This window comes from Odocoileus virginianus, chromosome 27 (assembly GCF_023699985.2).
Source record: "Odocoileus virginianus isolate 20LAN1187 ecotype Illinois chromosome 27, Ovbor_1.2, whole genome shotgun sequence".
Lineage (NCBI taxonomy): Eukaryota > Metazoa > Chordata > Mammalia > Artiodactyla > Cervidae > Odocoileus > Odocoileus virginianus.
In genome coordinates, this window is record NC_069700.1 from 44,856,130 (window position 1) to 44,880,890 (window position 24,761).

The 24,761-nt window shown below is 38.7% G+C and overlaps 1 long non-coding RNA gene, 4 other non-coding genes and 1 pseudogene across 5 annotated transcripts; 5 read left to right on the top strand and 1 right to left on the bottom strand.

Moving 5' to 3' along the window:
• The first annotated feature begins 52 nt into the window (after window positions 1-52).
• On the top strand, window positions 53-5,200 carry LOC139031494 (uncharacterized). Its single transcript, XR_011484009.1, has 2 exons — window positions 53-165; window positions 2,781-5,200. It is a non-coding gene; the product is annotated as an uncharacterized lncRNA (long non-coding RNA).
• On the top strand, window positions 1,877-1,973 carry LOC139031669 (U6 spliceosomal RNA; annotated as a pseudogene).
• A 674-nt stretch (window positions 5,201-5,874) lies between the features above and the next one.
• On the bottom strand, window positions 5,875-5,947 carry TRNAR-CCG (transfer RNA arginine (anticodon CCG)). Its single transcript has one exon. It is a non-coding gene; the product is annotated as a tRNA-Arg (tRNA).
• Window positions 5,948-9,583: 3,636 nt separating this feature from the next.
• On the top strand, window positions 9,584-9,655 carry TRNAA-AGC (transfer RNA alanine (anticodon AGC)). The gene has a single exon. It is a non-coding gene; the product is annotated as a tRNA-Ala (tRNA).
• A 5,848-nt stretch (window positions 9,656-15,503) lies between these two features.
• TRNAA-AGC (transfer RNA alanine (anticodon AGC)) lies at window positions 15,504-15,575 on the top strand. The gene has a single exon. It is a non-coding gene; the product is annotated as a tRNA-Ala (tRNA).
• Window positions 15,576-20,126: 4,551 nt separating this feature from the next.
• Window positions 20,127-20,198, top strand: TRNAA-CGC (transfer RNA alanine (anticodon CGC)). The gene has a single exon. It is a non-coding gene; the product is annotated as a tRNA-Ala (tRNA).
• The last annotated feature ends 4,563 nt before the right edge of the window (window positions 20,199-24,761 follow it).

Here is a 24,761-nt window from a genome sequence, read left to right on the forward strand (position 1 = left end):
AGCAATGTGTATATGCAATTTACCAACACATAGTGTTAAAAACGGACTTTAAAAAATTTCTCACAGGGACTGCTAAGGAAAATAGTAATAGCTGAAACATCGCGATATTTTCGGAAGTCACGAGATTTGGGGCGAACGATTGATAACGACGGGAGAGTACGAGAGGTTGGTTTATCTGAAACAGCGCGAGGAAATGTTAAAATAGCGAGTTTTGGGACTCAGATAGTTCCCTTCCCCTTGGTACTGGAAGAGAAAGTGAGCGTGGCCCAGTTCCCCGCCTGCTTCTCTTGACTGCTCTTCCGCTTCGTCCCGGACAGAGGCCCTGCCCTGGTTGCTATTCCAGGGGATCTTCCCCACCCATGGGTGGAATCCGCGTCACTTGAGTTTCCTACGGTGGCGGGACGATTCTTTACCACTGCACACTACTGTCTGCAAAGATATTTTATATAGATGTTTAATATAGATCGATTGGATCTTTATTGCTTTTAATAGAGATCTGTGGATCTATATTATTTATAAGAAATTGAAGCATATATAGATTTATGGATTTTGTGGATCTATAAATCTTATATAAATATATATAAATTTATGGATTTTAATATAAATCTATTTATTTTATATTGAACATGGTCTCTCCATGTTCAGAAGTCATGAACTAGTTCTCAAACATTTCCTTGTAAATCACACCCTCGCTGGCATCTAATAATTATTGTTTTGTTTCCTAGTCAAAATTGAGTGCCGTTTTACCTCCTGAATAAAGTATGAAAGTTATAGCTTCCTCCTCCAAATGTAACCACCAACAATATTTTATTATATTTTGTACACTCCTATTTTCTCTGAATTCATGTATGTATAATATATAAATATTTTTTTTTTACAGAAATGCAGTCATACAAAGTATACCATTCTCTGACTTTTTTTTTTTTAACGTAATGTATCTTGGGCTCTTTCCGTGTAAACACTATCTTTTTCCTTAGAAATTAAACGTGGCAAATCAGTCCACAGGATAGATATATCCTATTTCATTTATCCACTTTTTTTCCCCCTAGACATTTAGGGTATTTTTAATCACCACTCTTCCAACGAGTATATCATGAGAGCTTTTTATGTACCAAGGAATGTAGTTCTGGAGCCATGGCAGTAGAAGTATAAGAATAAAATGGAATAGGATAGAATTAAAATTAAAATTTAATTTTTTTAAACTAGTGAAATAAATTTATACCCTATGTTGTTTATATTCCAGTCAAATGATTGATTCTGCCTCAGGAACACCATATTCCAGGATTTCCTTATCTCTCAAGAGAAGAATATACATATCCCAGATCCCAAGACTAATGAACTATGATCTATGTGAAGATCTATGATAATGAAGATTCATATATGCATGGCAATGTATTTCTGTCATTATGACCACTCATGACTCTACTTGTTTGATCGTTGATTTTTATCCTGAAATAGTCAAAATGTAAGCGACTAGGCGGGTGAAAGAAAGCTGGTTTATTTGAAAATTAAAGCCTGTAGATATTTGAAAACTTTGAAAACTTAGGTGAAATATTGGAAGTATTCATTTACTTGGAGACTTCCCTTATAAAAATAGTTGTTGTTTGTATTACTCATGATTCCTGCTTTCTGTTTCAGAAAAAGATGCTCGTTATATCCAAGAAGTTTATAAAACACATGATTGTGTACTAGCTAAAAATTGTTTGCAAGGTAATCGGGAATGAGTGCCTGACTTGTTTGGCTTTTAGTTCAGTTCAGTTCAGTCGCTCGGTCGTGTCTGACTATTTGCGACCCCGTGAATCGCAGCATGCCAGGCCTCCCTGTCCATCACCAACTCCCAGAGTTCACTCTAACTGTGAATAAATAATGCAGAATAGTGCTCGCCTTGGCAGCACACATACTAAAGTTGGAAATGATTAGCATGGCTCTTGCTCAAGGATGACATGCAAATTTGTGAAGCATTCCATAATTTGACAAGAAATTAAAAGTTAAAGTATCAATAAGTGAAGGTTTGACTAAGCTATTCTTAGAATGATAAACTTCATCCTAGTAACTGATTTCATATGATTGACCTAACCAATATTGACGAGCATAAAACCAAGTCTAAGATTTTTAAAGTGAAGTTAAAAATTCAACTAAATTATGGATAACTCCAGCTGAAATTTAAAAAAAAGATACTTTAAAAAAATGTGGAATACCCAATACAGAAAGTAGGTCCAAAAGTGACCAAACTATAACCACTACAACACAGGCCTATTGATGAGTGGATATACAGTTGTCTCTTTGCATCCATGATGTTCCAGGACCACCAGCAGATGCCAAAGTCCATGGATACTTGAGTCTCATATAAAGTGGCATAGTTATTTGCTTATAGCCTACACACATTCTCTTGTATACTTTTAAATCATCTCTTGATTAAATACCTAGTACAACATAAATGCTATGTAAATTGTTGGTGGTGCATGGTAAATTCAAGTTTTCCTGTTTGGAACTTTCTGGAATATTTTTTCTGAATATTTTTGATAGGGAGTTGTTATAATCCGTGGCTGCAGAACCTGCAGGTATGGAGGTCTGACTGTAAATGAGATGAGTGTGGTTTACTGTCAGAGGGTTCCTAGGAATGTCATAGTACAAGTCTGATTTCTCTATGAAATTTACTAGAGAAGTCAGTTAACTCATCAGCTCTAGTATCCTTCAATTTCTTATAAATGATATAAAAGGGTAGCACTTGAAATGACAGTATTCCTATTTTAACCCAACTTCATACATTTTTATTACAGATATCTCCATTTCATGGAACGTGAGGTGAGAAGCAAACTGTATTTCACCACTTAAAATATCATGCCCTTCTTCAGTATGATGAAGAACATTTATGGAAAAAACTACAGCTAACATCATTCTCAAGCAATTAGACAAGAAAAATAATCGAAGCCATTCAAATGGAAAAGATAGAAGTAATACTGTCTCTATTTACAGATGGCAATATCATGACAGGATCACAAGAAAACTACAACTGATAGATGAATTCAGCAAAGTTGCAGAGTATAAGATCAGCATACAAAGTCAGTTGTGTTTCTATATCAGCAATGAACAAACCGAAAAGAAAATTATGAAAGCAACTTCAATTATAATAGCACATAAGGAATAAAATACCCACGAATGGATTTAACCAATGAAATGAAAGACTTGTACACTGAAATCTACAAAACATTGCTGACAGAAATTAAAGAAGACTCAAATAAGTGGAAAGAAATTCCAAGTTCCTAAATAGGAAGACTTAATACTGTTAAGATGTTAATACTATCCAAAGTGATCTACAGATTGAATTTCATATCTATCAAAATTCCAACAACTTTTTTTTACAGAAAAGAAAAAGCCATTCTTCAAATTCATACCAAATTGCGATATGAACAAACAAACAAAAATCTTAAAAAAGAAGAACAAAGGTGGAGAACTCAGATTTCCTCAATTAAAAACTTAGTATAAAGCTATAGTAACCAACATGATATGGTAGTGGCATAAAGATGGACATATAATGCAATTGAGAATCCAGAAATCAACCCATACATTTATAGCCAACTGGTTTTTTAAGAAATATTTATTTATTTATTGCAAAAAAAAAGTCTTAACCATTGTAAATGTACTGTTCAGTAGTTTTAGGAATATTCATATTGCTGTGGAACAGATCTCTAGAACCCTTATCTTGCAAAATTGAAATTCTGTACCCATTAAATAGCTGTCATTTTTACCTCATTCCCATAAAATGGTAATCATCATTCTACTTGTTTCTATGAATTTGATTATTTCATATACTCTATGATGGAATAGGATTTAAGTTTTTCAGGCTGCACAAGAAAGTTTGAACATAACATAGTTCCTGTCTGACAGGGCCCTCTTTAATGTACAATGTACATCTGTACAAAGATAGGAATGTCTGCTTGACCATGCCAGCGGTGTAATTCCTTAAAGGATAGTATTGTTTTCTTAATTCTGTGAGGGGTAATGGTGACCTGCTGTTTCCTTCAAACCTGTAGATCTGGACTATGTATCTTTGGCGAACTAAAGAGCCTCTTGATTAAAGTGAAAGAGGAGAGTGAAAAAGTTGGCTTAAAACTCAACATTCAGAAAACTAAGATCATGGCATCCGGTCCACCATTTCATGGCAAATAGAATGGAGAAACAGTGGAAACAGTGGCAGACTTTTATTTTGAGGGGCTCCAAAATCACTGCAGATGGTGACTGCAGCCATGAAATTAAACAACGCTGGTTCCTTGGAAGAAAAATTATGACCAACCTAGACAGCTTATTAAAAAGCAGAGACATTACTTTGCCAAAAAAGGTCCGTCTGGTCAAAGCTATGGTTTTCCCAGTAGTCATGTATGGATGTGAGAGTTGGACTATAAAGAAAGCTGAGCACTGAAGAATTGATGTTTTTGAACTGTGGTGTTGGAGAAGACTCTTAAGAGTCCCTTGGAGACTTGGAGCAAGGAGATCCAACCAGTCCATCCTAAAGGAAATCAGTCCTGAATATTCATTGGAAGGACTGATGCTGAAGCTGAAACTCCAGTACTTTGACCACCTGATGCTAAAAACTGACTTATTTGAAAAGACCCTGATGCTGGGAAAGATTGAAGGTGGGAAGAGAAGGGGATGACAGAGGATGAGATGGTTGGATGACATCACCAACTTGATGAACGTGTTTGAGTCAACTCCGGGAGTTGCTGATGGACAGGGAAGTCTGGTGTGCTGCAGTCCATGGGGTCGCAAAGAGTCGGACACACCTGAGCGACTGAATTGAACTGAACTGAACACTTGTGTCAGTGGGATCATACAATATTTGTCTTTTTGTGACTGGCTTATTTCACTTTGAATAATGTCCTCAAAGTCTATTTCTTTCATTTATTTAAGACAGTAATATTCCATGGTATATACTACATTTTATTCATCCATTTATCTTTCTAAGGATATTTAGGTTCATTCTACCTCTTGGCTATTGTGAATAATGCTGCTATGAACATGGGTGCAAATATCTCTTTGAGACTCTACTTTCAAATCTTTTGAGTATATACCCAGAAGTGGGGTTTGCTGGATCATACCATAGTTCTGTTTTTAAATTATTTGAAGACCCTACCTGCTGTTCAGTTCCATTTGTGGCATTTACGCTCTTGCTAAAAACTAAAGGTCTCATGACTACACAGAAGTTGCTCCAGAGGACAGTTCAATTTGAATAAAAGCCTTTGGTGGCTTCTGCCTTTACGCTGTTCTAAAGGGAGGAGGTAGAGGCAATTATGTTTATGGTAGCTAAAGAAAATCTGGAGAACATCTATTTCAAACCATTCAGAGCTACAGTGATAGAAATCCTAGTCAGATATTTGTTTCCAGAAATTTAACTCGCCGTTTCCCCATTTAGTTGATTTTTAAAGTGATCCCTCCCCCTTCAAAAGTTCAGTATTTCAACTTTGTAAAGACCAAGTGCCTTCATATTCTCAGCGAGTTAGCAGTATTATTCCTTAAGCCAGGAATAATAAAATTCTGTCTAAAGAAGGCCCCATCCCTAATTTTTTATTTCAGCCTCTAAATTATTTCTTTCATAGGACGTGAAAAAAGTTTCAGTTCTTTTGTTTCTGTTTATTTCATTTGTCGGATTCAGTAGAAAGTAAGCTCCTTGAGGACACGTGCTATTCCCTCCTCGTTCATGCGTAAAGCACTCGTCAAACACCAGGCCTCCAGTATATAATTGTTAAATAAGAACGAATTGATCGATTAATTGACTGAACTCACAACCGGGCAACAGCATCAAGAGGTGAGAGGAAGTAAATCAGATTTTAAGCCTCTCTAACCTGGCAGGGAATCAGACCAGCAAATGCAAAAAAGCGACCACGAAGGGACTCGAACCCTCAATCTTCTGATCCGGAATCAGACGCCTTATCCATTAGGCCACGCGGCCAACCGTGGGAGACCCTTCTCACGTAAAGTACAAAAGTTATGTAGACAGGGGTGGGCGGGGGGCGGGCCTTTCTATTGACTGAATTGAACTGAACTGAAGCGGAAGAAAGAATGCATCTTTTTTTTTTTTTTTTTTTTTTTCCCAGAGATCTAGGTAATGGTCAGGCTTCCTTGCTCCAGATTTCACCTTCACACATTCTCTCTAAATCAACTCTGTGCCTCCACTACTTTGACTGCTTAACAGATTTTTCTTCCCCTCATCATATTTAGAAATCACAGTATTTGCACTGCATAAAAAGAACTTTAGAGTTTAAAACCTTAAAATTTACATTTCAGAGAGGTAAAAAAGAAATGGAGTCAGATATAAAGCTCAACAAGCTACAGACATGCCATTTTCAGTTCTGTTATGGACGATACTGCAGAAACAAAACCATCTTGACACATGATTTTAAGAAAAGAGCATTTTAGAGTTTGTGATCTTATTAATAATCGTTTGGCCAAGAGTGAAAATACAGACTGAAGGAATCTCAATACCCTCTAACAAGCAAATTTAGAAATTTAAAGGCAAACTATTGATGCTAGCTGGAAATGAGTTCTGCACAAGTTGCACTCTTTGGAAACAGGTGACTATATTCCAGAGGAGAAAACAAACTTTTGAAGTCTAAACTCCTTAGTGGATCTCTTGGATTTTCATCTTGGCATCCATTCCATTTGCAAGCAAAATTTGATCTCCCGAACTCAATTTTGTTCCTTTTTTTTGGTACTTTTTATTCCTTCCTCCTCTTCATTGTTCAAGTCTTTAATTCATTTTTAAAATTTAGATACTTTATCACAGTGTCACTCAGTCCTTTTCAACTCTTCGAGACCCCATGGACTGTAGCCCACCAGGCTCCTCTCTCCTGGAATTCTCCAGGCAAGAATACTGGAGTGGGTCTCCATTCCCTTCTACAGGGAGCTTCCCCCCAGGGATCAAACCTGGGTCTCTTGCACTGCAGGCAGATCGTTACCCTTGAGCTAGGGAAGCCCTTAACATTAAAAACAACTGAATTGTATCTTTTTGGTGCACTGGACCGGGAATCTTTAGTTCCCTGATCAGCTATGCCTCCCTTCCCCCTCCCTTCTCCCCTCCCCTCCCAGGAAGCTTGGAGTCCTCCCTGGAGGACTACCAGGGAGATTACTGTGTGTCTTTTTTTATGCCAATACCTTGCCATACTGTTTTGTTTACCATAGCTTTGAAAGACCCACTCCTCAGCAGTCTTCCTCCCACCTTTCTGTCTCCTGCTGGCGGGTGCCCTCTTTTCCCTTCTTGTTTTCTCCTCCTCCTGTATTAACTTTTCCAGGATCCTAGTTCATGTCAGTTTCTGTTCCTAGAGTCTCAGGTCCAGTTGTTCCCAAACTAGTTTTTTTAAGTTTATCAGGTTCAGTTGAGGGACATTTATAATTTTTAAAAGTTTATTGAAGTATACAGTTGATTTACAATACTAATTTCTCCTGTACAGGAAAACGATTCATTTATACATATATATATATACACATTCTTTTTTTATATTCTTCTCCATTATGGTTTACTACGGAACATTGAATATAGTTTCCTGTGCTGTACAGTAGGACCTCGATGTTTATCCATTCTATATAGAATAGTCTACACCTGGTGGTGGTGGTTTAGTTGCTAAGTCATGTCCGATTCTTGAGACCCCATGGACTGTAGTCAGGCTCATCTGTCCATGAATTTTCCAGGCAAGAATACTGGAGTGGGTTGCTATTTTCTTCTCCAAATCTGCATGTGCAAATCTCAAACTCCCAGTCCCTCCCCGCTCCCCCATAAGTCTCTTCTCTATTTCTGTGAGTCTGTTTCTGTTTCATGGATACGTTTGTGTGTCATATTTTAGTTTCCATATATAGGTGATATCATATGATATTTGTCTTTCACTCTCTTACTTACTTCAGTTAACATGATAACTTCTAGATCCATCCATGCTGCTGCAAATGACTTTCTTTATTTCTCTTTTATGGCTGAGAGAAATTCCATTGTATATATGCACCATATCTTCTTTACCCATTCATCTGTCCATGGACATTTAGAATGCTTCCATGTCTTGGCTATTGTAAATAGGGATGCAGTGAACCTAGGGGGTGCATGTATCTTTTTGAAACATAGTTTTGTCTGGGTATATTTTCAGAAGTGGAATTGCTGGGTCAAATGACAACTCTGTTTTAGGTTTTTGAGGAATCAACATACTGTTTTCCATAGTGGCTGCACCAAGTTACATTCCCACCAACAGTGTAGCAGGTTCCCTTTTTCAGTTGAATAACATAAGAACCCAAGATTCTGAGAGCACTCAGCATCTAGAGAGTGGGGCCCAGAAATCCACAGCTTTATTCAGTTCCTCCAGGTGATTTTCCATCTCTATGGATCCCCCCGACAATCACCTCCCACGATCCGCACCCCCCCCCCCACTCCAGTGTTGTCTAAAAAGCATTCATATGTCCCTTTAGCCTCTCTGAGAGTCGCCTGTGGCCCAGGCATTGTATACCCAAAGGCAGGAGGAGAAGGGGAAGACGAGATGGTTGGATGGCATCACAGCCTCGATGGACAGGCATTTGAGCAAACGCCGGAAGACAGTGAAGGACAGGGAAGCCTGGTGTGCTGCAGTCCACTGGGTCGCAAAGAGTCCGACACGACTGAGCGACTGGACACCAAAATCCGATGACCCCCGCAAGTCCTCTGGGGCTCGGCCGGGTCGGATCCGCCAGGACCGCCAGATCCGGAGCTGGGGAGGAGCCGAAAGGGAGGTGGTAATGTCAGGTCTCCAAAAGAGTCCACAGGAGTGAGAATCAGAAGAAAGCTTAGATGGAAAAGGATTTAGGATTTGCTCCCAATACTCATTTCTGGGTTGACCCTGGTACCCAAAGTCAGAGAAAGGCGGGGAAGCGCCTGAGGGTTGCCACTCGGAGGGCAAGGGGTCTACCTACCGCGGGCGCCTGGAGGGTTTACACAGCTGAATCATTTTGCGGATCAAGCCTACGCCTTAAAACGCCTTCCTTCTGGGTAAAGTTCAGTTTCGAAAGGGGGCGCTCTAAGGCTGCTCTGTTTCTTTCTCGGTTCTTCCTCGCGCAAGTCTCGGTGGTTCTCGAGACCTGAGGTTCAGAGCCCGGGAGACGCAGCCACCACGCGTGTCCCCGACTCAGTCTTGACGAGGGAGCTTACCCGAATGAGGGAAGCGACCGACGCGGGCCTGTCACACTTGCCTCCCAGTCTTCTCGCCTACCTGGACGTAAATCCCCACGGCGCCGTTCAGGGTTTCTTTTTATCCTCCGGCATTATACTTTCGATTTTCTGGCAACCTGTTTAAGCAGAAGTCTTATCCCAGACTTCTCCCTGGGGGCGGCCAGTCAGGAGCTCCCCCTTCGCCACAGGCAGGTGGCCGTCGAGCTGGTGTCCGAGAGGGTGACCCGTAGTGAGAGAGCTCAGGACCAGACGGGACTTTCGGTATAGTATTTAGTTTTCGTTTTTATAGCCTAGTTACAAGACAGTATTCAGTGGAGAAAATTCAAAGATTGAATTTCATTAGGTAAAATTTCTTTTGCAGAAGATGTATTAGGTCATAGGAATAATTCTGAGGAAAACCAAGCGGGAGGGGGTGTAGCTCAGTGGTAGAGCGCGTGCTTAGCATGCACGAGGCCCCGGGTTCAATCCCCGGCACCTCCAGTTTTCTCGGTAGAGGTGTGGAATAGTTTTGGGATGTAACAGGCCTCTAGACGCATCCTCGTTTGCTAAGAACGTCCACCGCCTGCCCTCTTTTCTGGTTCTTTCGTTCTTTCAGGCCTTTTAAGTCACACAGAAAACAAGAACTGTTTTGTTTTTAATATGGACCGATTTTTGCCCTAGGGCCTTAACGGTAGCTGAGTCAGCTGGCAAAAGACATGATTAAAGAGGCTGAGGGAGTACCAAGCCGCTCAGGACTGAGGAAACCGAAAAACAAACGAGGTACCAAATTAACAAGTCCAATTACAATAGTTAGATTTCGCAGTATCATCTAAGAGCAAGAAACACAGAAAGCAGAAAAAACAAGAGCAAATGTGAAGTCCACAGGAAATTTTCTTTAAATCCCCTCTTTTTCTGGACGGTTTCTGGGTCAAGGAATAGGTTTGAGGAGAGGAAGGAAAGCTTTCCTTTATTTTCCCCTACCACTCTTTCCCCATTACAGCCTCCCCTTCTTTCCCCGCTCCCTCCTTCTGTTTTTATATTTTGTATGCGCTTCTTTAACTCATTGTTCCTGAGTAACTTTTAAATTATAATATAAGCTTATATCTAGATAGAGTTCTTATTGTGTTAAATAAGTTCTGCCCTTTTTACCTGACGAAGTAAAATGTGAAACATATTTAATTTTTTTTTAATGTGGACAACTGAATGAAATTTATTTGTAAATATCCAAACAGTTTTCGAGATAAAGGACTGAAACCTTGCCATAACTTGCAGTTTTGTTTTTTTTTTTTTCCTTTTTTTGGAAGGGGAGGTATGATAAATACAGATAGAAAAGATTCAGCTACCCAAAGAGCTTATTGGTAGGTATTCCTAATAATAACTTTGAGAGTTTGGAGGAATTCGTCCTTGCTGTTGTAAATGCTTTCCTGTACATGATGAAAGCATCAGAGTTCTGGAGAATGACTTAGGTGCCACCAAATGGTCATCTTGGGGACACTAAAATCCGTTGCTATGTATGAGAGTTCTGAGATGGTCAAAATTTCCCTGTAATGGTAGATTGTTGTTTTTGAATATGTCCTTCTAGATTCTTAAAATCATGTTTCTTGGCATTTTTCTTTAGCTTCAAAATTCTGCCGTTAGAGTAGGATTCAGTATTCATAAAGTGAAGTGAAGTGAAGTCGCTCAGTCGTGTCCGACTCTTTGCGACCCCATGGACTGTAGCCTACCACGCTCCTCTGGCTATGGGATTTTCCAGCCAAGAGTACTGGAGTGGGTTGACATTTCCTTCTCCAGTCAATATTCATAACTGAACTAATTTTCCTCTAAGAAATCTTTAGCATTTTCCTTTCTTGAGGAGAGAGCCATGCCTTCTTTCAGTTCCTCGACCAGGGATTGAATCCAGGCCATGGCAGTGAAAGTCTAGAATCCTAACCACTAGGCAGCCAGGGAACTCTCAATATTTTTCAATTTTTAATTGAGGTTGCCAAGACAAATAAAAATCTCCATGTTTCTATATTATAGCATTCCAAACTCACAAAAAGCCAAGATTATATGTACTCTCAGTATAGATGTTACCTCCTAAATCTTTAGCAAAGATCCTCACATTAGAACTATTAATGCAGTCATCTGGGTAGATATTGGCAAAGGGGTAGCTTCCTTTACAGAGCGTTAAGAAGTTACTGTGTCTCCAGCACAGTGTAACTTGAATTTTTGAAGATATAGACCATCAACAAATCAGAGTTGTCTAGGAGGAACATTAGTCAGCGTATGGAAGTAGGGATATAAGTCCCCTTTCTCTACCTGACAGAGGGCTCCGAGGAGACTCATTAATATAGTCATATCAATAGATAACTCTGGTGATCTCAGTCTGCTTCATCGGCTTTTGAATACACACATATCTGACCTCACCAGACTCCTGCCTCTGAAATGTTTAGCAGTCAGCCTAGACAACTGCCTCCTCTGGCCTGCATCTTTTTTGGATCCTGTTTTAGAATTTCCACATTGGTAGGTTCTTGCTCACATGATCCATGTCTTTTCAAAGCTTACAAAAACTGCTGAGACAAGCAACTGTGCCCACGTGAGAAGAACCATCGGTTCTAAGTAAATATGACTGCTTGGTCTCTGGGACAGTGAAGTGAGAGTGTATTAAAAGCAGTTCCCCACTTTAAATCATGCTTCCAGGCAAAAGCCTCAAGAGGACCTCTTGGGATTTAAATCAGAATCTCCTTTCAGTTTTTAACCAGAAAATAAAAAGGCAACAGAACTCTTACCACCTATGAATATTTTCTGTCTCTCTCTCTTTTTTTTTTTTTTTTGGTTGAAAACAGCTACCTCGTACCAAAAATAGCACATGGCATCAATAATTTCTCTCTGTCCTCAACCAAATTATTTTGACTTCTATTCTCATTCCTGATTTTCAAGAGATTTAATGTTTATTGGAATGAGAGGGGCTTGTTTTAGAATACATGAGGATTCTGTTACAGCTGCTGCAACTGATTGAGATGGACATGCTTTGATTTCCTTCTCATTTCCCTTTGTGTATATTCTATAGCTGTTTTCTTTGTGGTTACCAATGCAATTACATAAAACATCTGAAAGTTATAATAATCTTTGCTCTCTCCTACTTTGTTATTGATGACATAAAATATCTTTTATATGGTGTAATCATTAACTTAGAGTTATAATTAAGTTTTATGCTTTTTAAATTCTATACCAGATTCAAAGATGACTTATACACCTACATTACAATTTTACAGGATTCTATATTTATCTGTCTGTTTTCCTTTACCAAGAAGTTGTATATTTTTCTTCAGTTTTGTATTGCTGTTCATCAGCTTCTTGCTTCAACTTGAAGGATTCCCTTCAGCCTTTCAGCTGGGGGCAGACAGTAGCATACTTCTTTCTGAGTAACACTCCTGTTATAGTAGCTGGGTGCTGGGCACGAGGCAACACCTTAGGTCTTCTTGGCATCTCTCTCCTGGCCTGGAACCTCTGTCTCATGATGGGCGTGAAGGGGCCCCAGTATTTTCAGGACATGATAAAATAGAATCTGTTTTCCATGAGTGGAAAGATGAGAGCCCTCACCTCTTGGCTGCACTTTCCCAGGACTTAGTGTCTGCAAGAAGGAGCTGAGGGTATGATTAGAAATGGAGGAAAGAAAAAGAAAAGAAAAGAAATGGAGGAAAGATACCAGAGCTTTCCAAATGGAAATGGGTTGGGGGAGTGGGAACTTTGTTTCCTTGGCTGTATAGTTTGGAGTAGAGTTTCTGTCAGCTTGGCTTGGGAAGAGAGAGGGAGGGAGTAGGTTGTGATTCAGATGACACAGATTCTCATTGTTATTACTGAACTTTAGTATGTTTTCTTGAATTAACCTTTCTTAATATGACATATGCCCTTAGAACCATTTCCGGATAATTTATAAAATTTCCACAGTTTCTCTGATGAGCACATCCATGGAGTTCTTCCTGCTGCCATGCTTCTGAGTTGTGTGTGTTTTTTTTTTAATTTATTTCTGAGTTTTTAATTAACCAGATTTACCTTACATCTGTATCTCCTTTCAAATAATGCCTCATCTTAGTTTCTGGTGACTCCTGGCAATCCTTGGATTGTAGCTGCATCACTCTAATCTCTGCCTCCATCGTCATATGACCTTCATCCCTCTGTATCTCTGTCTCTGCATGTTCTCCTCTTGTAAGGACATCAGTCACTGGATTTAGGGACTCACCCTAATCCAATATGATGTCTTTTAAACCAATTATATCTTTAAAGACACTATTTCTAAATAAGGTCACATTTTTCAGGTTCCAAGTGGACATGAATTTTTGCTGGACATTATTCAATCCTCTATAGTGTTGAATATATGTTGACTTTTGTCAATGCCTATTGTGCAACTATGCAGATAATCATGTATAGTTTTTCTCCTTATGTTTATTAATTTGATGGATTATATTAATGTTGTCAAAGATAAACCAGAGCTGGACAGTAGATAAGAGGTAAAAATGATTTCATTCAGGAATATTGTGATAGGGGAAAGGCCTATACTGAAAAGGCCTGTACTGAAAAGGCCTCAGTACAGAAATAGAATCAATTTCAAATACAGCATAGGCAAGTGGGAATTTATAGCTAAGAAGCAGGGGAGGGTGGGTGAGGGTCAGTGGATAGAAAATTACTAAGAGGTAACATCTGAGGTAAGGCAGAATTCTGGCTAAACCAACCAAACAGGATTCCTGCTGAAAGTAGTCCAAGGTGATCAGACATTACCTAGGGGATGGTAGAGGATGAGGAACACAATTAGATATCAAGGGTAACCAGATATACAAATAGAGGATTCTAACCAAACCAACCTAACAGGATTCTTGCTAAAAGTGAACAACACAGAGAAGAAAACAGAAATCCAAAAGTCAAGTTCTATGAGGAAAAGAGTTCAGGGAATCCTGAGTAGAGATTGGTAGAGGAGAGAATCTTTGTTAATGTCTTCCTTGATAATGAGTGATGCATTTCTGGAATAAACCCCACTTGGACATTCTGTATTATATGAAATTAGACTATATTTTTCATTTTCTGTGCAAACTGAAAAAGTTTGTGATGAACATTGTACTCATGTTATAAAATGAACTGGAAGAGCTCCTTCTTTCTCCATGCTTTGAAAATTTTAAGTTGCATCATGATTTTCTGAAATTGGTAAAATTTCTTTGTGAAAGTATTTGTGCTTGGTTCCCTTTTGGGGGAGTTGCCTGTTCAACTGTTTTTCTATAGTAATGACATGTTTAGACTTTCTGTCTCTACAAGAAGTAATTTGGGTATAGTGCATTTACAAAATCCACTTCATCGAAGTTTTCAAGCCATTTGCTGAGTTGTGTCTTTATGATTTTTTTTAAAGTTTTTGTTTGATAGTTATTTGATAGATATTTCCTCCCATCAGTTCTAGTTTTGTGTGTCTGCACTTTTTTTTTTTTCCTTTTCTTGATTATAATGGTTAGAGCTTTGTCGACTTTTCAAATATCCAGTTTTTTTTCTTTAACTAGTTCTACTTAAAAAAAAAAAAAAAACAAAAAACAAAACTCATTTTCTTTTCGTCTTTATCAGCCCTTCCTTCTTTTTGGCTTATTTTGTTCATTTCTAACATCTTGAACTGAGTTCATTATTTGCTATTGTTATTGCATTATTTGCTATTGTTATTTACCGCAGTACCTTATTGTGCCTTTTGCCTATTTAAGAAACTTTCCCAATGTTACCTGAGGCTCTGTTGGTTTATGGGGCTGGACGCGGGAGACTCAGAGCCTCTGAGAAGGATGCGGTGAGTGAACTGGTCCAGCATCAGTGCGAAGGGTTTCTAACCGAGGGTTAAGGCGCATCACATTAACCTTAAATGGCCTTCTATTCTACCCCTAAGGGGGTGCGATCGTAGCCAAGGAGCCCCCTCTCTCGGCGGCCGAAACAAACGGCTCTCCATTTGTCCTTCCATCTTCTCTTCTGGAGCTAATTTGGTTGCTTTCCACCGCATTATACTCTGTGACTTTCTGGCAGTCCTTTAAAGTATCTAGGAAAGAGAAAGTGAAGAAAGGAGAGAAAATATTTCATCAAGCTCTTCTAACTGCGGCAGGGAAGTGATTCCAGACAGACAGAAGCAAAAAGGTCCCAGGACCACCAACGGGGGCTCTTCGTCTAGAATGCAATTTACTCTTCTTTTAGCAAAGCATCATATAGGGCCTATATTTAGATTCTAGATTTAAGGTTTTTGGAAATAAGTGAAATTTGACACCCTAGACTTTAGCTTAATGTTAATTCTTGTAAAACTGACCCAAAACTGTCTTCTGTCTTGAATATATTCCCGAGGGTTTGCTGCGGGCTAGGGGGTGTAGCTCAGTGGTAGAGCGCGTGCTTAGCATGCACGAGGCCCCGGGTTCAATCCCCGGCACCTCCACTTTTGAAAGGCCTTTGTTTCTTTCACTTTTTACTCTTTTCCTTGCTCAAAAAGAAAGTAAGCCTATTTCGCAACTATTTGCTATTAGTATTAGTGCTGCTCTTTTCCTGCTCCTCCGGTTTGGCAACACTCATGGTGACTGCGTAAGGAGGAAAAGATGACACGGAAAGACAAAGCCTGGGCTCATTCAGCAGCTCGAGATTCCGAACAAAAAACCCGTCACCAAATTGACGAGCCTTTTTGCCTTTGGTTTCACTTTGCAGTATTATTAATATTTAAAAAGCAGGAAAGAAAAAAAAAAGCAGGAAAGAAGAGACAAGGATGGCAGAATTTAACAAAAGAAAAACACACGATCTCAAGTCAATTTTTTTTTAGCGTGTTTTGTTCTCTGAGCCGTGTTGGCCATGATTAGACTGCAGATTGAGCAAGAAGACAGCGTTCCAAACTTGGAAATCGAGAAATTTATTTTCATCAGTGGATGTGAAGAAGTCACAGTTAGGCATCAATAGCTCCATTGGGAAGTACCTTGGGCTGAAGATCTCAAATGTCAGAAACTAATTTCCAGTTTGGGTCTGTTTTTACTCTTACCGGAGAATAGGACTTAACTAGATAATTTAGTTGGAGAAGGCAATGGCACCCCACTCCAGTACTCTTGCCTGGAAAATCCCATGGACAGAGGAGCCTGGTAGGCTGCAGTCCATCGGGTCGCTACGAGTCAGACATGACTGAGCGACTTCACTTTAACTTTTCACTTTCACATATTGGAGAAGGAAATGGCAACCCACTCCAGTGTTCTTGCCTTGAAATTCCCAGGGACGGGGGAGCCTGGTGGGCTGCCATCTATGGGGTTGCACAGGGTCGGACACGATTGAAGTGACTTAGCAGCAGCAGCAGCAAATTTAGTTGTTACGGAAGTAATTTTATCTGAGACTGTTGCGCCCTCTATCGGAAAGAAATTTTCCAGACCCTGGGTCCTTGGACCAAAGCAGTTGGTGGTACCTTGTTAGAATGCAGGATGTTAGTTCCCCCTCAGACTTATGGAACTAGAACCAACATTTCGACAGGATTCCTAAGTGTTTCCTCTGCACGTTAAAGTTTGAGAGTCACTGGTTTGAGTGTTCCAATGTGGGTTAAAATGATTATATATTATAAATATATGGTTTATTTTATTAACAATTTTCCTACTTCCTATTCTAATGTAGTAAAAACAATTGCAAAAATGTATTTCTATTGTTGAACCAGTTTTGTATTCTTATAATTGACACTGTCTCCCCTCTCGTGGTAATATGATATTTACTAGTATTTTTAAATCAGTATACATAATTGAATTAGATGTCAAGTTTCTTTTAAATAAAATGTTTTGCTAGTTTTGCAGTCAAGATGGTGCTAACTTCCAATATGAACTAGGAAGCTCATATCTTTGTTTCTGCTCAGCAACTTTTTAAGAAAACTATTTTGTATTGGGGAATAGCCTATTAACAATGTTGTGATAGTTTCAGGTGGACAGTGAAGGAATTCAGTCATACATATACATGTATCCGTTCTCCCCCAAGTCCCCTCCTGTCCAGGCTGCACATAACATTGAGCAGAGTTCCATATACTATCCAACTGGTCCTTGTTGCTTATACATTTTAAATATAGCAGTGTATACATGGCCATCAAAAGTCCTTAAGTATCCCTTCCCCTCATCCTTCCCCCGGCAACCATAAATTTGTTCTCTAAGTCTGTGAGTCTCTTTCTGTTTTGTAAGTTCATTTGGATCCTTTGTTTTTTAGATTCCACATATAGGGGATGTCATACAATATTTCTCCTTCTCTGCCTGACTTACTTCACTCAGTTTGGCAATCTCTAGGTCCATCCATGTTGCTGCAAGTGGTATTATTTCATTTTTAATGGCTGAATAATAGTCCATTGTATATATGTAGCACATCTTTTTTATCCATTCCTCTATTGATAGACATTTAGGTTGCTTCTGTTACTGTAAACAGTGCTGCAATGAACAATGAGGTGCATGTATTCTTTTAGATCATGTTTTTATCTGGATATAGACCCAAGAGTGAGATTGCAGGGTCATACGATAGCTCTATTTTTAGTTTTTTAGGGAATCTCCATATTTTACTCCATAATGGCTGCTGTACCAGTTTACATTCCCATCAACAGTGTAGGAGGGTTCCCTTCTTTCCATACCCTCTCCAGTATATATTGCTTCTGGATTCTTTTAGGATAGCCATTCTGGTTGGTGTGATATCTCATTGTACTTTTGATTTCATCAACATTTTAAGTAGAATAAGATCTTTCCCAAGTTAAATGTCTTCATTTTAGGATTTACCTCTTCAAAGAAAAAGTAAGAGCTAGCACTCAGGAGCCAGACTTTCTTTAATAGGAGTAATAGGTCATTTTCTATTCTGTTGACATATTTTTTCTCTTTTTGTTTTCGAAGTACAATTTTATGGTGTCTTTTTGCCACTTGTATCTACTGTGTTAAGAGAAATGTATTCACATGCTCCAACCATAAGACTGTGTGGACCACAACAAACTGTGGAGAATTCTTCAAGAAATGGGAATACCAGACCACCTTTCCTGCCTCCTGAGAAATCTGATGCAGGTCAAGAAGCAACAGTTGAAACTAGACACGGAACAACAGACTGGTTCCAAATAGGAAAAGGAGTACGTCAAGGTTGTATATTGTCACCCTGCTTATTTAACTTATATGCAGAGTACATTATGAGAAATGCTGGACTGGATGAAACACAAGCTGGAATCAAGATTGCCGGGAGAAACGTCAGTAACCTAAGATATGCAGATGATGCCACCCTTATGAAAGAAATCAAAGAACTAAAGAGCCTCTTGATGAAAGTGAAAGAGGAGAGTGAAAAAGTTGGCTTAAAACTCAACATTCAGAAAACTAAGATCATGGCATCTGGTCCCATCACTTAATGGCAAATAGATGGGGAAACAGTGCAAACAATGACAGACTTTATTTTCTTAGGCTCCAAAATCACTGCAGATGGTGACTGCAGCCATGAAATTAAAAGACACTTGCTCCTTGGAAGAAAAGTTATGATCAACCTAAATAGCTTATTAAAAAGCAGAGACATTATTTTGCCAACAAAGGTCCACATAGTCAAAGCTATGGTTTTTCCAGTAGTCATGGATGGATGTGAGAGTTGGACTATAAAGAAAACTGAGCACCGAAGAATTGAAGATTTTGAACTGTGGTGTTGGAGAAGACTCTTGAGAGTCCCTTGGACTGCAAGGAGATCCAGCCAGCCAATCCTAAAGGAAATTAGTCCTGAATATTCATTGGAAGGACTGATGCTGAAGCTGAAACTCCAATACTTGACTACCTGATGCAAAGAACTGACTCTTTGGGAAAGGTGCTGATGCTAGAAAAGATTGAAGGCAGGAAGAGAAGGGGATGACAGAGGATGAGATGGTTGAATGGCATCACCAACTCAATGGTTATGAGTTTGAGCAAGCTCCAGGAGTTGGTGATGGACAGGGAAGCCTGGCGTGCTGCAGTCTATGGGGTCACAAAGAGTCAGACATGACTGAGCAACTGAACTGAACTGAAGCACAGGAATTCATCAAGTTGCAAAAGGTGAATAGACTAAACATGTAGAAGAATATCATGAATTTTCACCATTGGTTTTATGTATTACATTAGGGCTCAGGTCCAGATGGAATTTTTCCCCCTTTCCAATCATAGACTTCTCCAAGGAAATTCACCTCTGCAATTTAAGGGAGAAGAGGATTGAGTGGAAAAGTCAGAAACTTAGTATGAGAAAACCATAGGAAATATAGGGTAGAAATTTCAAAAGATTATATGCCATTACAATAAAAGCAACATGTGGTTAACGCAGGGTGCACAGCTTGGTCCTGTTTTTAGGGCTCCTTACTTTCATTGCCAAGGGTGCAAAAGAACAACTAACTTCTTTTTTGCTTTTCTTCCTATTTCTTGAATGATGAGGCTCTCATTTATGTGCCTCCCACTTTGTTTCTTGCTCTGTAAATCCAATAGGTCTCTCCAACCTATATCTAACTACCTACTAACTTGCTTTTAAAATTCCACACTTCTTTCCATCCCTGAATCTGCCCACTTAATTCATACCTTGAGCACTATTCTCCTAGACCATTATATGAACCTTCTTAGTTGCCTTCAGGATGTAATAAAAATGAATAGAGTGTTGGGAATGAATCGCTGAACTAATTGATGGTGATTTTTATTTTCACCTGGGGTTTTCCCATTAAAATCTTGTTCTTAACATTCCTGTAAAGCAAACATCAAATAGCAAGAAGTGTTTTATCTAAGAAAAATTCGGTCAATTTTCTGACACGTTTTCAGTATTTTTTGTTCCACTTCAAGTTTTGTTTGCTAAAGAAAGAATCAGTATCCTTCACAACTCCCTGACGTCTCCTTTGTCTTAAAAAAGTCATAAATCCTGCTGCAACACATAATACTGCTAAAACAACAAACACCAGTTGGGGGAGAGGCCCACAGAATGTGGTGAGGTATTTCCTGAAGAACCCTCACAGATAGTAATTCAGTGAGGGGGTGTAGCTCAGTGGTAGAGCGCGTGCTTCGCATGTACGAGGCCCCGGGTTCAATCCCCGGCACCTCCAACTGTGACTTAAACTGTGTTTTTTCTTTATTCCTTTACTCGTTGCCTGCCCACAAGAGCCTCAGTGGTGCGCTCTTTAGACTTCATGACCCTCAAACCTCTCAAGGTAGCTGGCAGAGTACAAGTCTATTAGTATCCGACAGAGGCCATAACAGGTTAGCATAAACCTGGTGGCTTAAAACGACAGAAATTTGTTCTTTTACCCTTCCAGAGGCCAGAAATCCAAAGTTAGTATCACTAGACAGACATCAGGGTGTTGTCCCAGTGGTGCTCCCTCCAGAGAGTCTGGGGTGTGTGTGCCCAATCTTGCCTTTTTCAACTTCTGGTGGCTGGTGGCATTCCTTAGCCTGTGGCGGCCTTACTCCAATCTCTGCCACCATGGTCACACTGCCTTCTCCTATCTATATGTGAAATCCCTCTGCCCTTCTCTTTTAAAAACACTTGTGTGGAGAAGGAAATGGCAACCCACTCCAGTATTCTTGCCTAGAGAATCCCAGGGACAGAGAAGCCTGGTGGGCTGCCATCTATGGGGTCGCATAGAGTTGGACACGACTGAAGCGACTTAGCAGCATCAGGGAAGCCTGGCATGCTGCAGTCTGTGGGGTCACAAAGAATCAGACACGACTGAGCAACTGTACTGCATAGTTAAGTAACAGCAATTTTGTCATCTACCAATGCATAGCAAAATTAATATGGTTTCTTATGTATGTTATAAGGGATATGTAATTTGATACCAGCACATGTAAATATAGAAAATTTCCTCTAGCATGATTAAATACTTAGAGAAAGAAGTTTTAAACACATAGAAAAGTTAAAGTAATATATCACCTGTATTGACTCTTTGTGAGCATACTTTTTTTCATTCTGTATATATTTCATTCATATATTGTATATCTGAGATTGTAGAAACTTAGCATATACTATTTTCTGTGTATTGCAATAATTATCTCAGATTCATCTTCATTCTGAATTGTTAGAACTCTTTAAGTGGACAAGTCTAAAAAGGTTAATCCAGTTACTAATTTAGCATGAATCAAGAACTGTGATTACACTATACATAAAAATGAGCTGTCCCATTTCCAGAAATAATAAAGAATTGACTTTGAATCCTCATAAGCAACTGGTTGATGCTTTCAGGAAAACATCTCATATATATAAAATTTTTATAGACATTGTCATTAAAACCTTTAGTTCAGCAATTAGAACTAGTTGCTTTATTGAAATGGACTTCACTTTGTGTGCTTTATACTGCTCTGACATCTTAAAATTTTCAGTACACCAACCTTTTGATCTATAAAAATGTAGAGACTTTTAAGCTCAGCAGAGAAAAAGTAGGGCATTTTAGGAAAACTGTAATCCTCCAAACATTTCTTTTTGTTAAAATAACGATAAATGTTTTAGAAAACAAAATGTTTTAGAAACCTTTTGTAAGAGCTACTGGATATCTATATGTTCTCCATGTCTTCACTCTAAAAGAAAAATAAAAATCAATGATATACAAAAATAAAAAAACAAAAAACACTTGTGATTACATCAGGCCTAGCCGTATAATCCAAAGTAATCTCCCCAGTTTAAGATCGTTAATATAATTAAAGCTGCAAAGACCTTTTTCTATATAAGGTAACATCCACAGATTCTGGGGCTTGGGACCTGCTATCTTTGGGAGCCATTATTCAGTCTACTCTGCAGAGATCCCCCAAACTCAAAAGAAGTGTGCCATCATATTAACAAGGAAAATAAGGCAAAACATTTCCTAAATTCAAATGTAAATTGGGGAATTTTCATCTTTGTCTCTGCTTAGCAATGTTTTCAATATGATGAGAACCACTAGGGAAGCACATACTGTCCAAATCTTGGGGTCATTTCAGAACACTGGGTTGCCTCTCTCTCAGTAACCAACAACTGTGGAATATATAATTACTCAGACAAAGTATATTTTTCTAAACTGAGAGCAATTTTCAGGTGTTATATCTTTTTATCCACAATCTTCTTAAATACTTCCATCATAATCTTTTTTATTTTATACATCAGTATATAGTTCTTTTTTTAACATGGTTATTTTAAAAAGACTTTTTTGGAGTATAGTTGATTTATAATGTCTTAATTTCTGTTGTACAGCAAAGTAAATCAGCTATACATATATCTACTCTGTTTTAGATTCTTTCCCCATGTAGGTCAATACAGAGTATTGAGTTTCTCATGCTATTGAGTTTCTTATGCTAACTAACAGTCCTTGATAGTTATCTATTTGATATATAGTAATGTGTATATGTCAATCCCAACCTCCCAATTTACCTCTTTCCCCTATATATCTTAATGATATTGGGGGCTTCCTGGTGTGTCAGACAGTAAAGAATCTGCCGCAATGCAGGAGACATGGGTTTGATCTCTTGAGTATTTCCTATATATCTTAAAAGCAAGCACACTTCCTTGCCACAGCACAGTGATCAAATTCAGGACCTTTAATGCTAATAAGAAGTCTTGTCTAATATATAGTGCATATTTAACTAATTTTACCAATAATTCTTTTTAGAGATACCTCTCCCAAGCTAAGGTCCATTCCAAAATCACATAAGAATTTAGTTAGTCCTTAGTCTTCTTTAATCTGGAATATTTTCTCAATCTTGCCTTTTGTGAGATTAACCTGTTTTGGAGGTACACATGCCAGTGATTTCATAGGTTGTTCTTCAGTTTATATTATGATTAGACTAAGTTCAGGTTATGAATATTTGGGAGGAATATCACAGAAATTATGTTTCCCTCTATCACACTAGGTGGCATGTGATGTCAGTTTTTCCCATCATTAGTGATGTCAGCTTTGATCAGTTGGTTAAAGTTGTGTCTAATAGGTTTCTTTCCCTGTAAACTTATTTTCCCTCTTATAATTAACAAGTAATCAGGTAGGGATACCCTGAGCCTATATAAATATTCTGATCCTTATCAAAATTTCTCCTATGCTTTTAGCACTGATTTATGTATTTGCCAGAATCTATTATTCTGATGGTGGCTAAATGGTGATTTTAAAACTTCATTATTTCCCTTGCATTTATTAGTTGGCATACCAATGTAAGGAAAAAATTCTCTTCTTCCATATTCATTCATTTAAGTATCCAAGGGTTGTAATCATTTATTGTCATTATTCATCTCAAAGTGCCCCTGATCTGACCAGTGAGAGGAACTTCAGGTTGGTTTCTGGATCCTTTTGAATTATCCTGATGATTTTTGAGCACTTATAGTATGAAAAGGTATCTCAGGTACATGTTATACTATCTCTGGTCCAGCCCTAGAGTCTGTGAATCCTACTAGTAGCTCCGTTTCCTTTTAGTGGGGATCAGTATTCAAAAATCAAGATATTGGGGTAGCATTACTTATTGATACTGAGGTATTAGCTTTCCTAGCCCTATTAGATCTAGAGGGAAAATGACAGATACACATACATACGTGCATGCACACACACATATACATTTCCTATCCAGTGCCAACAGTTACTTGTTACTTACCTCTTCACCCCATAGTGAAAGCCCTGAACTTCAACAATATATGTATTCATTTCCCCAATCACACAAAGGTAAATTCACACATACCAAATAAAAGTAAAATTCACACAAAATATCAGAATTGGCATACCCTTAACACTACAAACAATAACCCTTCTACATAGAGGTTACAATTTATTTGCTTTGTTTTCTTGTCTTTACAATTGGGATAAAGTACTGTGTAAAACATTGACTTGAATGTGTTCTCTATTTTTCTCTTGGATAAGGTTATATTATCCTTTTGAAATACAGTTAGATTTTTTCTATTCATATTCAATTTTGGAGTATTTTCACATGCACTTAAGTAAATTTTATTTTATTTTTTGGACTGTGTAATGTATCCAAGAGTCAAAGAATACAGAGAATAATATTCAAAAAGATTGCAGGAGAATGCTGTGTCCCAGGACTCACCCAAGTGATGGAATGGAAGTTCAATTCAGGCAATCTAATTTGATGGGAATCCAACTTTGAGGCAAGTTCCTCACACGCTGACTGCAAATCAGGAACAGTGCCTTTCTTTCTATCATTAAGGTTTCTTTCTCCTGGAACAACCATGCCTGAGAGAGGATAAAGCGAAGGAGTTTAGAAATAGCGGAATTGAACTTAAGGTTGTTTTGTTTTGATAACTTGGTCTTCAGATGCAATACTGATCACTAGAAGGTATGAAAAGTCTTCTGAGAACTCAGTGAGGACCTGGGGGTATGGCTCAGTGATAGAGTGCATGCTTAGCATGCATAGGACACTGGGTTCCATCCCCAGTACCCACATTTTCACATATTCTTCTTGCCCACATACCCTAAGACCTCTTGCTGCCTGAAATATCTTTGTCAAACTCAGTCTTCTTGGCTATGGCAATTCTTTCTTAACCTTACACAGGAAGGAATCGTGCCCATTCACTAAGGTTACCCATTGTTAGCTCTGTTATTGATCGAATCTCTCTAAGCATTCTCAGCAGTCACCACCACCAAAAAGTTATAAAAAGCAAGTAGCAGTTTTCCCAACCATCCAATTCCCACTTGTATGGAATC